Raw genomic sequence first — 16,656 nt, 5'->3', positions numbered from 1 at the left:
AGATCAGGAAATTGAGAGAAGGCGCTGTGGAGAAGGAGGGAGGGTAACGATGAGATAGATGAATTTGAGAAAATGGGAGAAGCGGTTTAGATTCAGTAAAGGCCTCTACAGTTGTGCAGAGGAGGTATAAACATCTGACAATCAAATGGGGAAGATGGGGCGTTTGTCTGATTTTATGGCATTTGTGCAGGATGCGTTCAAAGAGGAACTGTGGCTTATTGTGATACTGCCTGTGGCAAGTAAACCATTTACTGAATAATGATGATGAAATCTGCCATCCACATCACAGGAGTACAAGTGTTTGGGAATGTGTGTGCGCTCCTCATGACTGAGGAGGGGCTGCCGTGTGGTATAATAACAAAGAAAAAGGGTAAGAGGGGGCAGCCCAATTGGATAAAGCTATTCTAATAATGAACAGCTGAACAAGCACCATCACTTCACATGATTTAATGTTTACACCATGCCACGCCTGGTTTCATATCGCTTTTCCAGGGCCTTCATTTGTTTCACCCAAAGAAAACACTTCTATTCCACAGCCTTGTTGTTTTAATTAGGGAAATTAATAAATAAGAATAAATTAATGTGGCCTCCTCGCCTCCTCCTGTACCCCCCAGAACAGTGGCAAGCACCATCCCTGCTCGCTCGCCTGCATGGGATGTATTTGCATGCCATAATTAACGCTTAATAAGTAAGTGATTCATTATGATTAGCGTGCGGATTCGCCGTAATGGCCCCTCTCTGTGCTAGCAATCAAACTCACTCTGTTTATCCACACATAAGCCCCCCTGATCCATCTCTGTCTGCGCTCCCCCCAATCTACATATCCGCCACTGTACTCCATTCTTCTGGTCCTGAAGCTGGGCCATTTATTGGGCTGCTGGTGGAGGTCTCTATCAATCTGAGTGTCATTAGGCAAGCTCAGAGGAGGAAGGGGCCCCACTGTCATCAGAAAGTGGGGACTGTCAGCAGACAGGAGGATCACTCATTTTTGTGATGAGGTTTAGATGCGGAGGTCAAAGATTTGTTTATGTATGAAGGAATTAATATATTTACCAAGTGCAGCAATAAGTTGGTAGAAAGAAGACTTCGTGTGTCAAGGGATCACTCATCATCCCTCATCCAACCCACAGCATAAACAAGAATGGGATTAATTCATTATCTTGTAATTTTAGGTGTGGGGTTTAATGGGGGAGCGCTCAAGGAGTGTGACTCTTGTAATGTGATGAAAACGAATTCATTTGAAGTCTCATGGGAGCAGTTTGTTTATTGTTTCGCATTCACGATGGAGGTGTTTAATACAACACTGATAGCTAAATTAGATGAGCAATACTAGTGATGCCACTCTGGGCCTTTGTTAGTAAAGACATATGTATAGTGAAAGACCCATTTGCCATTGTGATCATTCTCACCAGAGTTCCCTTCCTAGTGCAACTCCAGTGAAAAGGCAGAAAATACTTGGAGGTAGAAGCAGCCGATGATAAAGGTGTTCATAGCTTTTCCAAAAGGACCACAGTTAAAGGATCGTCAAACAAAGAGCCACAATATGTTCAGATGGGATAAAACTGCACACACGTGGACATGTTGGAAATAGCTTTTATGATGACTAAAAAGGGAGCAAAGTTAAAACCATGTAAGAGTCACAGCAAAAAGCTGTTGAGGTTGTATTCTTTTAAAGAATAGCAAGTGCTGCATCACTGTTTTATGTCTGAAAGTAAATGTTAAGTGTCTTCTATTCTACCTGTGCACTCAAAGAGCTAAAACATAGATTATATGGCAAATCAAAATTCATACTCCTTGGAATTTATAAAAAAATATAGCCTATAGTTCACCCAAAGCAAATATTTCAGCAGTGAGATTTCTCCCACATTTGCACTACATTAGCAGGTGCCCTGTCCTTCTGTGAAAAGAAGAGTTTGAACTGTTTCCACAAATTTAAACTCAGGCCTAACTTATTCTGTGCTTAAATAAAGCTAAACCGCACCAGTGTCTGTGGATTTATGTTGGCAAAAATGATCTGTAAAATTTCAGAAGGTGCTGACAATTCAGTTGTCACATGAGTTACAAAAGATAGATGCTATTTAATACCAAGGCTCTGCTGCAGTTTGGATGAGGTATCTGTTAATAGGAGACCCCACACAGTCTTTGTAGACATCACACCACCTGGTGTGTATTTGTACTGTACATACACACACTTACACACATACATGCCCTAACAACCTGAGCTTGTTGGGGATCTACCTGAAGATACACTCATTGGGCTTTCTCACCAACAACTGCACTTGACAGCAGCTTGCTTGAGCCATTTTGTACCCTTTGAGAAAGGTTTGCACTTTCCCCCAGCGCTCCCCCCGACCACCACCACCACCACCACCACCATACCTCCTAGAATGTTCATTGCCCAGAAAATAATTTCTCTAGTCATTTTAGTGCCTTTGTGAGCGGCAATCAATTTCTCTTCTCTTCATGATGGTCCCGCGTGTGGGCACAGAAGTTTGACCTTCTCTAAAAGATCTATCAATTTATCCGTCCATCCTGCAACCTATCCATTAATGTTTTCATCTTTCCCTGTTGTTTTTTTCCCCCCTTCTCTCGCTGGGTGCCGGCTGTTGGGTGGTAAAGTGGCTTTAAGCTCATGTGCTTATCAAGACACAAGGTGTGTGTTTGTGCAATTATACCACAGTCTTAGAGCTGGACCAAAATCAGCTGTTGGAGAAAATGAGGGTCATTTTGACAGAGGAGAATATGCACTTGAGACAAAGGGAAGGGAAGCCCATTTGGAACATGGTGATGATGGTGAACCCTGGGAGGGGACAGGGTCAGGCTAAGGCTAAATGACATATCACATTACCAGCTAGGGGTCACCCAATTTCTCCCAATCTAGTAGCAGCATTTCTGTGGCAACAGCTCTGTTCAAAGCTAATGTCTCGTTTATATGTCTGTCTTTTAGTGTTCTTCTATTCTTCTGCCCATGAAATCATCTGATGTGCTATAAAAAATAAAAGCAGAGCATCTTTGGTCCATAAAATGACTTATGAAAAAAAAAGTGTGAATATAATTGGTCTACTTTAGAGCAATTTTATACTTTACTGTACATTTCTCTCACTAAAGACAAATCCTGCCAGTATCAGAAATACTGATGAAATTACCCAAAGATGGATGTAATCGATGATCACATTATGTTGTTTGAAAAGCAGCACCTTACTTTGTGTCCGTTCCCCCGGGAGAGCGCTGATAACATAAGGAGCTTCTAAGATGCCCGAGAAGGGTCATGAACCCAGGAAGTAAAACCAGACGACAGCTGTTTCAAAACGTCCTGCCTGGAACTTAAAGACAGACAACAAGGCATTTTTGACAAATAAATAAATGGAAATGCCCAAAAGTTTGTCTTCACTAAAGAAGTTTCGAAAGACACAAAACTGTCTTAATTGTTAAAGTGTTTTCTTGTTTAAAATAGAGATATAATCCCTTTAAAGATACAATTTAATCTGTGCATTTCCATTGGGCTGTAGGATAAATAAAACTTTTGTTTTACAGAGCCTCCTCCTCTCCATGGGCCTATTCTGCTGCATCCTCTGCATCTCACCCATCTCCCCCCCATCCCCTCCACCTACCCTGAACCTTTCCATTCTCATCTCTCTCCCTCACTCGTTTTCTCTTTCCCTCATTCACACTCCTCGCTCTGTCCCTTCCAATCTCTCTCCTCCCCTTGCATCCCCCCCTCTCTAGCTCACAGGACAGTATTATATATTCCAGTCTCATGCTTTGCATGATTTGGGCAATAGATGAAGCCATATCCCTCTCTCCTCTTCGGGCTCTCCCCTCCCTCTCTCTCTCGCCTTGTTGTTTAATGTTTCAATTTGGAGGAAGCAAACATTCAATCAGACAGATTAACTGTTTAATGCATGTCATCAGTCAAACTGTCTACGAGAGGGGGCCCCTCGGCCTGGCCTGCCTCCCCCCCCCCCCAACTGCCGCTACGTCCTTCTCACTCCCCTGCTCTCCTCGCGCACACTGTCTACTCTCATATACACAGGCCCATCCAGGCTTGAGCCCAGACGCGGGGGCATCTGTGCGCACACACACACGCATGCACACAAGTACGAAAACACACACATTTACTGCATTTACACACGCACGTCGGTAAACACAGACATATGCACGACACAATCGCATATGCACGGATGGACTCGCAGACATGCATATATATATTTGGAGACATTCACATATGTATTCATGAAAAGCTCTCTCGCTGATATCAATATCAACTCTTTTTAAACAAAGCAGAAAATGCTTTGGGACATCTGCAAGCAAAATAAAAACGTGAGCGTGTGTGTTTCTGGGGTACATGGATTACACAAGACTTTCCATGTAATTCCAATGCCACGTCTACTGATGTGCTAAAGGACACATCCGCTGATTCACTTACAATTGTGAAACTGTTTTATACAATTAAGTCTTGCTCTCTTAACACACAATACACATGCACACTCTTTCCTTCCTCTCTCTCTGACTCACTCACTCACTCACACACACACGCCACAGGCCAGTGGATAGGGAAATCAAAGTGACATGGAGGTAGAGCAAGGGGGAGCGAGAGATTAGAGGAAATGAAAAGAGTAAAGAGGAAAGAGGGGAAGAGGGAATGGGAGGCCGAGCGTGTTGCAGATGGAGTAGACTGTAAAACAGGGAGTGACGCCCACATAGTTTATAAATGATACTTTATGAATTTACGATGACAACCGTAAACCATGATTTGGGAAACCTCATACCGGATACATATCATTGTTTACCTCAGTGTACAACATGAATGTGTGTCGAAACAGTGTGAACAATAAATGCATATTACCAGCAATCATTATCTTTGGCTTTCACTTATTCTCAGTATTGGTTTCTTCTGTGTGGGTGTGTTTTACTTTGGTTTGTCCACCAATAACAACAGAATCTCCAAACGTTGACAAATATTTTATAGTTCTTATTTATTTTTTTCTGACCAATGTTGCACATTTGGATTCTTAGACTGTATTACTGCAAGATTTTTAGCTTAACCGAAATATATATGTTTTAGTTCTTCAGATATACTTGAAGATTAAATTATATTTAGCCAATTTACCAGTACTGATTTATTTCCATGAGGCTACATCACAAAAAATAAATGATATTTAAGGTATTTTCATATTTAAGGAACATGAATGGGGGGTGGGGGATTATTTGCGTCAGTGACTAAGTGAATCTAAGCTAACTGTAGTTTGCGTGAGCAAAAATACAGACTAGCCAATATGAATCCAGTCATTTAACCAATCATTAATAAGCAATATAACAGGCGTTTGACTTGTAACAGTAATTTTAAAATAAATATTGACTAAATGCAGCTGTCTGCCCATAAACTGGCTAAGTTAATTGCAGTTTTAATTATTTTAAAAATGGTCGATGTCATATTTCTTCATTACATTTTTATGTGCCAGACATAATCTGCTGCAGGGTAAGAAGATGTAGAGTTACAGTTTGCCACCAAAGTGTAACAGCCTTATAAGGTTGCTGACCAGCTGTTTCACACACAGCCTCACTCTGTCATTTTCTTCGCCATCGCTCTTTGTTTTACTCTCCCTCACATTCATTTTTATTTTATCTCCCGGTGCTGTGGAGCATCTCGTGTATCTCCCTCTCTCCCCGACTCTCTGACCACAGCGCAGAGGGTGGCCAAACCTGGTAAGTATTGACAGGGAGCTCCAGTGACACGGAGAGAGCCAGTCAATGCCCAGACACCCGGGGCAGGGGGTCAATGACAAAAGGTAGGCCGCCTGGAAAGAGGGAACACAGAAAGGAGGGAGAAAGCTGAGGGGATAGGAGGGGAAGAAGGTTCAGAGATAGGGAGGCACAAGATATGCACTGAGATAATACAGCTGAAGCAAAAGACATACAAGGTGAAAGACAAAAGAAACAAATGGGAAGATGGCAGACAGAGGAAGGAAGAGAAGCATGAAGTAGAGATGGCAAAATAATGAAATGTAAGCTCATAGCTGAAAGAAGGTGTCAAGGTCAAACAAGACAATATTTAGTGATGGTTCAGACTCTAGTAAAATGTTGTGATTTGGCTAATTTTATTGCCAAAAAGATTTGAGCAGGTGGTTACAAATGATGAAAATGATGAAAATTTTGTTTTGCCAGGTCTTTTCTTTAAATTCAAGGTGGCAATGTGGAAGTTGAGTAGGAACTGAAGAGCAGGGATCAAACAAGGCTGACATGAAGGTTCTTGGAGAGTCTGGATGGGACAGCGATGAGATAGGATGCTAGACTAGGATTAACAGACCTATACCAGCGCGCACACACACAGTGTGTATTGACACACAGAGAGAGTGTCAGCATGTATCGAACGGCGGGCGGTAAGTGAGCCCTCCTCTCCCGCCCATTCTCTCCTCCATGCTCCTTCTTTCTATCGGATATCAGTCCCTTCTCCTCTAATCATTTCCTTCCTTTTGGCCCTCTCTTCTTTCTAATGCAATTATCCCTCATTCATTCTTTCCTACCTCTTTCCCTCTCTTTATAAGACTTCTATCCTTCTCCTCCAGGTGCTACTCAGATTCACTTTCTGAGATTTTCTTTTCTTTTTTTTAGTGTCTCTTTCCTCTTTTTCTTTGTCTCTCCAGTCATGTTCTGCTAACAACACCGTGTCTACCATTGTCAGTTGTACTTATTGTTCCTGGTTGTTTGCTCTTACCTGGCTCTCTTCTTTGTTTTGATCTTTAGTGATCAGTCTCCCGTATCCTCTGTGTGTGACAACAAGGTTCTCATTAATCAATATCACTCTCCAAATGTGATAACATTCTTCTCTGAGCCTCTGCAATCTGGCCAAGAAAAAAAAAACAAAAAAAAAACATACATTACACTTGTGAACAAATGTAGAGGTGAGAAAAACAACCACCAATTTACTACTCCAGATTTAGCATCAAAAAGGTATGCTACTTTAGGATACATGACCATCTGCAGTGTCTGCTAGGTCTATATAAATATATTCATCACATCCCTTTGTTGAATAAGTAATTATCTGATGCTATTTGTCCAGATTTTAAGTTGTTTCTGAAGCGGTTAAATCATTTTGCAGTTTTGTTGACTGAAATGCTTCTTTTTTTTTCACAGATAGCCTGACTTTTCTGTTAGCTGCCTCGTGTTTCTTTGAAAACTCACAGATCAAAGCGTTAATTGCCAGACCTGTTTTTGGCTGAGGATATCTGCTAATTGGCATTGTACCTGCAATGATTGTTGCAGCATTTGTAATTGTGATTAAGTTATTTACAGGTTGTGTGTATTTAAAGTCTGTTTCATTATAAGTTTGCACTGTTTTATCTAAACCCTGTCATTTATAGGTTTAAAGAAAAGTCTAATTTTCATGTTTTTTTTCCCCTAATTCTGCTTAAAAAAATCTGTACAATTTAAAACAAGAGTACTGTGTGAATTCTGTATGTGGTAATTTGAATTATTTAATTAATAAAGCAGCAAATACAACAATGAAATCCATTCACAGTGCATCACATAGGAATAATGTGTTCTGTTGAATATACATTAATAGGCACCGCACGCTTTGACCTCAGGCTACAGACCTGTTAACACTTTCCACTCACTGTTAAAGTGTCTGTGGGTTACTTTGGTCTCAGGTGACACTTCTGCAGGGCACAATCAAGCCGAGTAGAAAAAAACTTGCCTCCTAAAGAGAGAACGAGCAAATTTTCCTGGATTAGCCCCAAATCCAGCAACAGAATACAAAAGAGATGAGGACATAAAGGCTTTATTGCTGTATGCTGAAACAAGCATGTTATCAGTCATCGTGCTGCTGACAGTACTCTCCGTATGTGCGTAAGCAGATCCACAGAGCAGAAACATGGATCATATGTTTCTTGCATTACTGGACTGGATGTTGCAAATGAGGGGACTTCATTTGAAGTGCATTAATGCCCATGTGTAATATCGTTAGCAACCTAGGATTTGCCCTAACACCTGTCCTGTGTTTGCCTGGACCAGGCCAAACTGCCATTAACAGGTTAGTTGCTCACGTCTGTATGCAGTCATCTACTCTGTAATACACTGCACTGTGCTTTCACCCTCTCTCCTCCTGCAGAGTTATTAGGCCGATGCTCTGTTCTGCAGCACTTCATTGCTCCTGTTAGGTTTATAACAAGACTGATAAGAATTCAAGGGGAGGGGTATTTCTCAACAAGCACATTGGCAGACAACCACCCTTTCCTCGCAAATTTGTGAGCCTCGCTTCCTGTATGCCTCGCGCCCGGCGCTCTGCCGGAAACAGATGGTTCCCGGAATGTCCTCGAGCAGACTTCAGAGGAGCTGCGACTAGCCCGCGAGGCGCGTGAAGGAGGGAGGGAGCGCGATGTCTCTCAGACAAACTTAACTTCTCGTGTCTCTCTCTCTCTGTAGCTCTCCATCTTCCCGCTCCATTAGGATACTTAATAATAGTTCAATGTGATTATGTTGCCACGCAGTGAGCTCTTAAAGCAGATTCAGTTCACTGTTATCTTACTCACTTTACCTTATCATCTAACCTAATAGAACACCATTGTTGTTTAGACTACAAACAGTTATATGCAGAGCTTTAGTAGAAGCACCTACACAACATTTTCCCAACTCATAAAATCTGGGAAAAAGACAAAATCCCCCCCAATCTACATGTCAGCACCAACAGTTGAGCTATCCTGCCACCAGTTTACCACCCCTTTGTGCTATCATCACTTAAAAACAAGCGCACTCTTGATGATAAAGCTAGACGGTAACCTCAAGAGTCACTACCATGGGGCCAAACGAGTGAGAAGTCTGTCAGTTGGCCTGCAAATGGAGGGCCTAAAGTTATCGTTCAGTTTATCATTGGTGTTGTTGCTGAGTTGGCACATCTGCAGCTCCAGGATACTGCCACATTTTAAAACTTTCCTTTATTTTGATGCAGTGATTGAAGAAATTGTGAGATGGGAAACAGAAAAGATTTTTTTTTAAATGTAACAGTAGAAACAGAAACAGAAACCTGGCAGAAGACAAAAACCAAAAGTCTTGATCAAAAGACACCACTCATTTTCTTTCTATAAATCACAGTTAAGCTCACTCATTCTTCAAGTCTATCAGTCATTTTGTTATTCTGGTATATTGCAAACAGCCCCAAACAAAGGTAGCTATATTATGTCTTAGACCTTGGAATGATAAGCTACTCTGTCAGGTTAAGTTTACCAGTTTTTATTTCACCACTGCATCCCCGCTGATATGAACTGCAGCATGACAGATTTCAGCAGGAAGCATGTCTTGTTTCATGGGTCGCTGATATGACAAAGCTAGAGAAGCTTGGAGTTAAATGACGTGACCTCTTCAGGGTGAGATGTGGTTTCCGGTTACTTGGTTACGGATGGGTATTTATTGGTTGTTTTATTCTAACCTTTTTTGTTATTAAAAAAAAAAAACCCTGGGAAGATAAACTGGCATTCTTGATCTGCGTCGAACTCAAAAAGTGGCTAAAAGAAGAAAAGAAGGCGAGAGTTTGAACTTGAAGAGTGTGTGCTGCGGTGGTTTCAGCACCTCGGACAGCAAACTTTATGTTCGGGGGGGGCAAATTCAGCACCGCGGACAGCGAAGCGAAAAACACCGATAAGTGCTGACCTTGGTGAGGTAATCACAGTACTGAAGTTGTGTCATTTACGGAAAGAGGCAACTGCGAACTAAATACAGGAGAGCGGCGATTGAATGATTGCGTGTCAGACAGAGTGATGCCACTGTAACAAGAAAAATCGCAGTAAAACGAGAGAATTAAAAAACAAAATCTGTTCAAAAAACCGAATCCAGGTATATTAAATATCATTTTAAATACATTTTCATTCAACAGAGCATTTTACGACGTGGTAATTCCACTAAAAAGTTTCAGCACTTCGTCCACAACGCTTGGACGCTGCAAATCCCCAAACGCTTATGCTGCGAAATGCAGCATATTTCCGGACCCTTATTCAAAATCTTTGCAAAAGGCAAAGAAACATCAACAATTAAGGAACCCTGATCCATATAAGAGTACCAGCATAGGGAAAGTACCCTCTCCAATTAGCCCCCTGTAATCCACAGCTCATCCCTGTCTTATGGCAGCCTTGTTTTACAACCAGTACTTTGATCCGAACTTTGAGGTACCTGACGATCAGGCCCTTTGTTACACAGCACGCCTTGGCTAATCTCACTGACCCGGCGCAACCTTGACCACCCACTCCCCCCAGCATTGTGCCTGGCTCATCGCCGCCCCGGACACACAAGCTTCCCAGGAGAGACAAAAGAGCCCGCTTGATCGTTTCATCAAATGCGTCCCCGCTTAAGCGCAAGTGCGCGCCGCCGACCTCCCACACGTCCCAGCAGCGGGGATAAGGGGGGCGGGGGTCGATGCAACATAGTCAATGATCCATAAACAGGAGCCAATAGGCGAGCGGGTAATGAGGGACTTTATTTGAACTTTATATAACAATAAGAAGCTATATTTGGCTTGCTGGGAGAACGAGGCAGATATGGAGCTGCTTGATGGATAGACAAGCAACGATCCAGAGTCTGCTTTAAGATATAAAGACTAGTGTCACTGTAGACTCGCACCTTATAAAACAAACAAAACAGGCGTACGAATGTATAAATAATAATAATAATAATAATAATAATAATAATAATAATAATAATAATAATGATAACCATTTCAGGACATATGCTTTTGCTCTAGCGATGGACAATAAAATGCACACAAACACTTTAACTCAAACAGAGAGAAAAAGAGAGGAGTGAAGCACCTTTCACCCCCCCCCCCTCCTCCCCCCTCTCCTCCTCCGTCTCCCCTCTATCTCTCGTTTTCGCCCCCCTCCTCCTCTCCCCCAACTCCCTCTCTCTTTCTCTCTGGAAAAAAAAACGGCAAGGAGGCGCGACTCGCAGGGCCGCACATAGCTGATCAATATTCGATTTAGTTGCTAATTTAGGGCCTTTCTATAGCTGTCATCCCGTGATGTATGAGTCCTAACCCGAGGTCGCCGCGGAAAAGAAGAAGAAGAAAAAAAAATAAGAAAAAAATCAAACACCAGTCAACTTTTCACTTAACAATAGAGGGACTTGAATATTATTTATGGGCGAAAGACCCACTTTATGGGTGAATTGCTCCTATCGCTGGTGGGATGATGAAGCGCCTTGTAAGTACATGCCACACAGGCTTTGACACCGGGGTAAACAGACATGCAGGCCGGGGAGAAACATGTAAACACGCGGGGAAGCGCGCCGCTTTTAAAACAGGCGCAAACAGGGAAATATTCATATCAGCAGACGTCAATATTTCAGTCTGGCGGAGTTCACGGCGCAATTTGAACGCACGCATTTGATTAATGGCGTTCGCGTGATAAAGAGATGCCTCCGCCCCGCACTCAGTCACCCGCGTGCGTGTGCGCGTGCACGGCGCGCGGTTTCGCACGCGCACGCAGGCAAGTTTAGAATGACACAGAAGATATCCTCTTTGACACGCGGACTAATATTATGTATTATGGGCCTAATTGTTTTTGCACATTGCTTTGCGCGCGCACGTAAGGACACCCATCACATCTGAATGCTGCTGCTTTATTTTGCCACTTAATGTCTTCCCGATCGATCACTGTACTAAGGATGTTATCAATAATTTGAAAGCTTGATTAACTTCAACGTTTCCATAACAATCCTACCACGTTTATTCTCTCTCTCGAATTTTTAATTAACGCTTGCTTAATTAGTTCGAGATCGTTTGAGAGTGAGATACTTTGTTTTGGGGGGGAGGGGGAGGAAATTAACATAAAAATCTCTGCTGATAAATTGATATATTATCAGGAAAGAAATGTTGTAGGAATTTCTAGGCGGAACGAGTCATAAACAGACATCCATCAAAACAAGACAGCTTGAGACAATGTATAATTCTTTGGCAGTATAATTTAATTATTTAATGACTATACCATTCTAATTTCTTCAAATAATGAGGTTGTATGTTCTTTCTGCCTGAATTACTCATAGACAAAGAGAACAATGCAGCATAAACAGGAAACTAACTTCCTCAGGTGACAAATTATTTTTAGGAAAAGCCAGCCAGTGGCAACATTCACGCTGCATGTTGTGCTGGCCTGCTACTCGCTTGAACCAGCATCATTTTACTTAATCAAATAGTGAATTGCCAAACAAGGGTACAAACAAACAAAAAAATCTGTACAAATGCAGAGCTTTACCAAAAAAGAAAAAAAAAAAAACACCAGGCAGACAAGCAAACACTGAAATTGTTGACAGAAATTTCTGTATATCTGAGTGGCAATTGATCTTTAAATGCAAGCAGTAGGCTGGCATGTAGACCACTGAATGAATAAAAGGCATTTTAATTAGTGTGATTAGTTAAGGAATCAATGAGCTGGCACTAGCAGAGCTCACAGGGAGACCTGGGATCAGCTAATGGAGCAGTAGAACTCCAAAGTAAGCTTTTACACCCCTGCTCTGACTACAAACTCCTTTTGTTATTGGCTCATTTCTGCAAGCGTAACCTCCCAATCCAGAAAGCAAGGGATGTTTTAAAACGCCACTCAAGTGCCAAATAAAACTTCCAATAAATATTAACAATAATGGATGAAGCTCTGGATGCGTTTGGGTTCCCTTCTCCGGTGTGTTTAAGAAATAGAACCAGTGGCTGTTTCTGGCATAGGAGCCACATATCATTTTTTACATAGTCTATACATTGCAGATCAAGTGTGTTTACCAATCTCTTTGCATATAAAGTAGAATATGGAGAGTGGGAGTGTGCTTATTGGCTGTTGCCAGCTGCCATGCAGCCTCCTTGTTGTTTGGTGAAAGTGAGAGTGTGATTTCCCCAGACCCTGCTCCCCGGGGATGCCTGGCTCCCACTGCCATCTCCCCAGAACCCCACCGGTTAAACGGACAGGTCATTGATACACACAGGCGCACACACACCCCCTCTCTGCCTATCTTTCAATCTCCCTTCCCCTAGATAGGCTCCCACTCCCACATAAAGGCCACATTTCCCTGGTCATTACTGGTGAGTCAAAGAGAATCTCTCACCTCACTGTATGCACAATAATCAGATCAAACCTGGAATTACCATCATTAGATATATTGCAGGAGGCGAATCATAAGGAAACGACTCCGTGAATAATAGCCAACACTGCCAATGAGAGTTGTAATTGTAAATCTGATTCTACCCCTAAACCACACGCTGTAATGAACACCCGGCATTTTTTAAATGACTCAAATGAAATTGATGCCGATTCACCAAGCATGAATGACAGCTCATATGAAGATGTGTGCTGGGAATGAGATATGATCGGGGATCTGAGAATGTGGGTGTGTGGATTTCGGTTGTGTGCGATAGCGCGTGCGGATAGTGGTGGCCCTTGAATGGGGTGTTTAACAGTGGTATTAATAATCTCCATGATCTATGAGCTCGTCTGATGTCAGTCAGCCATTAGAGAGACAGACTCTCTGTGTTCTCCACACCTCGTTTCCTCCCCCTCGCCCGTGTCGGCCCCCCCGAGATAATTGTGTGTTAATGGGTGAGAAGGGTGGGCGTGAGGGGGATTAGAGCCTGGGGAGGGAGGAATAGAAGGATTATCAGGGAGATGGGTCATTGTTAACAGACGAGATGATTAGGTGCAATGAGTGGCCCTTCCTGGTCACAGAAATAGTGGAAGAGTTGTTTGGCAATAATTAGAGGTCAAACTCTGCGCCAGAATGGGAAAAAAAAATGACAAAGGTGAGAAAAGACTGACCTTTTAGTACAAGACATATCTGAGGCTGTGATAATGAGGGAGTAAAAGGTAATAGTTTGCTTGTGTTCCTGTGAAATGGGGAAATCCAAAGCCAGGTGAGGTAGCCTAAAGCCATTTACAGGTCCTAATCTGGGTGGAATGAGCCGTGAGAGGAAGAAGGAACTAAAGTACACCGACTAACAGGTCTCCCCTGACCCTTCTCCAACTCCCGCTCTCCCAACTCTACTTTTCCTCTTCCTCATTTCCTCTCTCCTTCCAAGCCTCCTTTCCACCAATAACATCTACAAAACAAAGTTGCCTGGCATTGACGGGACCCGAGAGGCTGTCAGCAGGGAAAGGAGGGACTCACCCCCAGCCAAGAGAAAGAGGTAAGAAAGGAAATGAGTGTGTGTGTGAGAGAGGGGGGGGGGGGGAGAGAGAGAGAAGGGAAAGGGGGGTGAGGAGACTGAAGCGTTTCTAATTTAAATAAACCCTTTGGCAGACTGAAACTGGCAGCGAGCTTCCCCTTTGCTTGCAAGGAAAAGATGGAGAAGAAAGCAAAAAGGGAAAAAAGGGAGGGCAAAAGGAAAGGAGCGATAGATAGATGGATATTGAGATGTCTCTGTGCTGGTTTGCTTATCCGCATGGGAGAGTTAGAGGCCAGAGGAGAGGAAAGGAGAGTGGAGGAATATATAGACTGAAGTGGAATAAGATAGGGAGCTAGAAGGAGCAGAGATAGGACACAAATAATGGGGAAAAACACTGACAAGATACACAGGTTAAGGGAGAGGAGAATAGGAAAGAGCTGTGAAAGTTAGGTAATAGAGGTGTGTGTGTGTGAATAGATAGAGGTACGATCCATCTGTTGGGAAGAGTTCATCCATCCTCCCCCTATTGAAGAAACAGAGAGAAACAAAGAGAAAGAAAGAAAGTAAAACAGGGTTTCTCAGCAGTGGGTCCCATCAGTCTCATCTCATCAAAACTTGGCTGAAGTTTTTTGGATGGCTCCCAGCTCCAATCTACTCAAGGCGCCACACTCTTCTCCGTCACACTGTCTCCCCCTGTCTGTCCCTTTGGCTCGTCACAGCAGTGGCCTGCTTACTGGGCTATACGCTCCTAATCGGCTGCCACAGAGAGAGGAGCTGCAGCAATACAGGCTATAATCTAAAGTCTCACTTGTGAACGGCAGAGGATCCCCGTGTTAGTTTGTCTGCTGTTTGTTGTGTTGGACGAGAAATATGTGGCAATAGGAAAACTGCACAGGCAGTGGATGAGAAGGAGAAATGAAAGATCTGAAAACACCGAAAAGCAGCAAAAACAACAATTCAAAGCACTAAATCAAGTGTTGGCAACGTTTTCTGTTCTGATCTAAGGGGATAAGAAAAACACACTTATCCACAATACAGATTTTTCTTAAATAAAGAAAATGTGGTCGTTTTTTTTCTAATGCCTGACTTACTGTTTATAGTTTACCTAACATCATCTGAAGGTCATCTAAATCCCTTTTTTATTTCCCACCACATCACTTAACATAATGTTTGATTAAAGAGCATGCTCATATGCATATAGACTGGCTATTACAGGTATATTACTTGACATGAATGTTGACAATATATGACAAGATGCGATTACACAGTCCCTGGATTAAAGATGCAGTGTGTGTGTGTGTGTGTGTGTGTGTGTGTGTGTGTGTGTGTGTGTGTGTGTGTGTGTGTGTAGGCCCACAGGTAGGGGCAAAGTCTACAGGATAGATGGAAAGGAAGGAGAGAGAAAGAAGGGGAGAGAGACTCCCGACCCCCTCCTTCAAACATACACGCTGAGAACTGGCTCCAGCTCCAGCTTCGCTGGAGTGGAGAACCATAAATCTTCATATAGCGGCTGTTTTGATTAATGCAGCCGAGTCGAGCTAGGGGGCTGGACCTATCCCATTACGGCCTAATGGAAGATGGAGCGGCGCTGTCTCCACCACTAGGCCCCTGTCATTTGTTCCACTTTGCAGTCCATTTGGCCGAGAGACTACAAGCCACTCCATCAAAAATATTTTCAGAGTTAATTTCCGCCCGCTTAATTCGCCTTGATTCGGATTGCGTATCGAATGGCAGGATCGATTTTCGCCTGGCGTCTAAATTAAATAAAAGAGAGGGGGGTATACTTTAAGTCTGCATTTTCTTTCTTTTCTCTTTTCCATTCCATTCTTCCACCTCTTTTCCAGCCATCCTTTACCGTGGGCCCGCTCATTCCTTTTTTACGATGCATCTCATTTCCTCTTTTCTCTTAGATTTTGATAGACCTGCGTTTGCGAAGCAGGAGGCGGCGTGGATCTGACTGTAGTTACAGATGAAGGTAGGATGAGTTAGGTTGGATGGATTTACAGGTTTTCTATTCATGGGAAATTCGTTTAAGAAAGAAAGAAAAAAGAACGAACGAAAGAAAGAAAGACTCAATGATGTCTCCACAATGTGTAGATTCTGAAGAAGATTTGGAAAACATGAAGTGAAGAAGAATTGGACAGGCCTGCATGAGAAAAGTGGGGTAAATTAGGGGCATCGGGGTATAGAGGGGGTGAAAAATAATAGGGGGGCAAAGTATCAAAAAAGAAATGAAAAGAGGCAAAAAGCACAGTGACAAATTGGTCGAGTGTGTCGTGAATTCCCTTTTAGATTTAAAGCCGCGTGTAGCCTATCGTCATATCTTTCCAGAGTAATTTATTTTCTCATTTCTCTCTCTCTCCCCTCACTCCCCTTCTCCCTCTCTGTGTGAATTTATCTGGTAGTCACGTGGCCAGAGGAGGGGGGAAAAAGTCAATAAAAGTCTCTGGCGACAACTGTTTCCCCCCTTGGTCTCTCGTCTCCTTCTTGCATTATCTCTCTTGTTTTGCTTTCTATTTGTTTATTCA

The 16,656-nt window shown here is 42.8% G+C and overlaps 1 protein-coding gene across 1 annotated transcript in view; it reads right to left on the bottom strand.

Moving 5' to 3' along the window:
- The window catches only part of erfl1 (Ets2 repressor factor like 1), an 83,424-nt gene that overhangs the window by 56,164 nt on the left and 10,604 nt on the right, over positions 1-16,656 (bottom strand). The window contains exon 2 of the mRNA XM_025911124.1: positions 6,716-6,842. The gene's annotated coding sequence lies outside the window, so the exon portion shown is untranslated. The remainder of the gene's footprint in view (positions 1-6,715; positions 6,843-16,656) is intronic.

This window comes from Oreochromis niloticus, linkage group LG11, assembly GCF_001858045.2.
Source record: "Oreochromis niloticus isolate F11D_XX linkage group LG11, O_niloticus_UMD_NMBU, whole genome shotgun sequence".
Taxonomy (NCBI): domain Eukaryota; kingdom Metazoa; phylum Chordata; class Actinopteri; order Cichliformes; family Cichlidae; genus Oreochromis; species Oreochromis niloticus.
The sequence above is the reverse complement of the archived record's forward strand: the minus strand, read 5'-3'. Positions and strand labels throughout refer to the sequence as shown.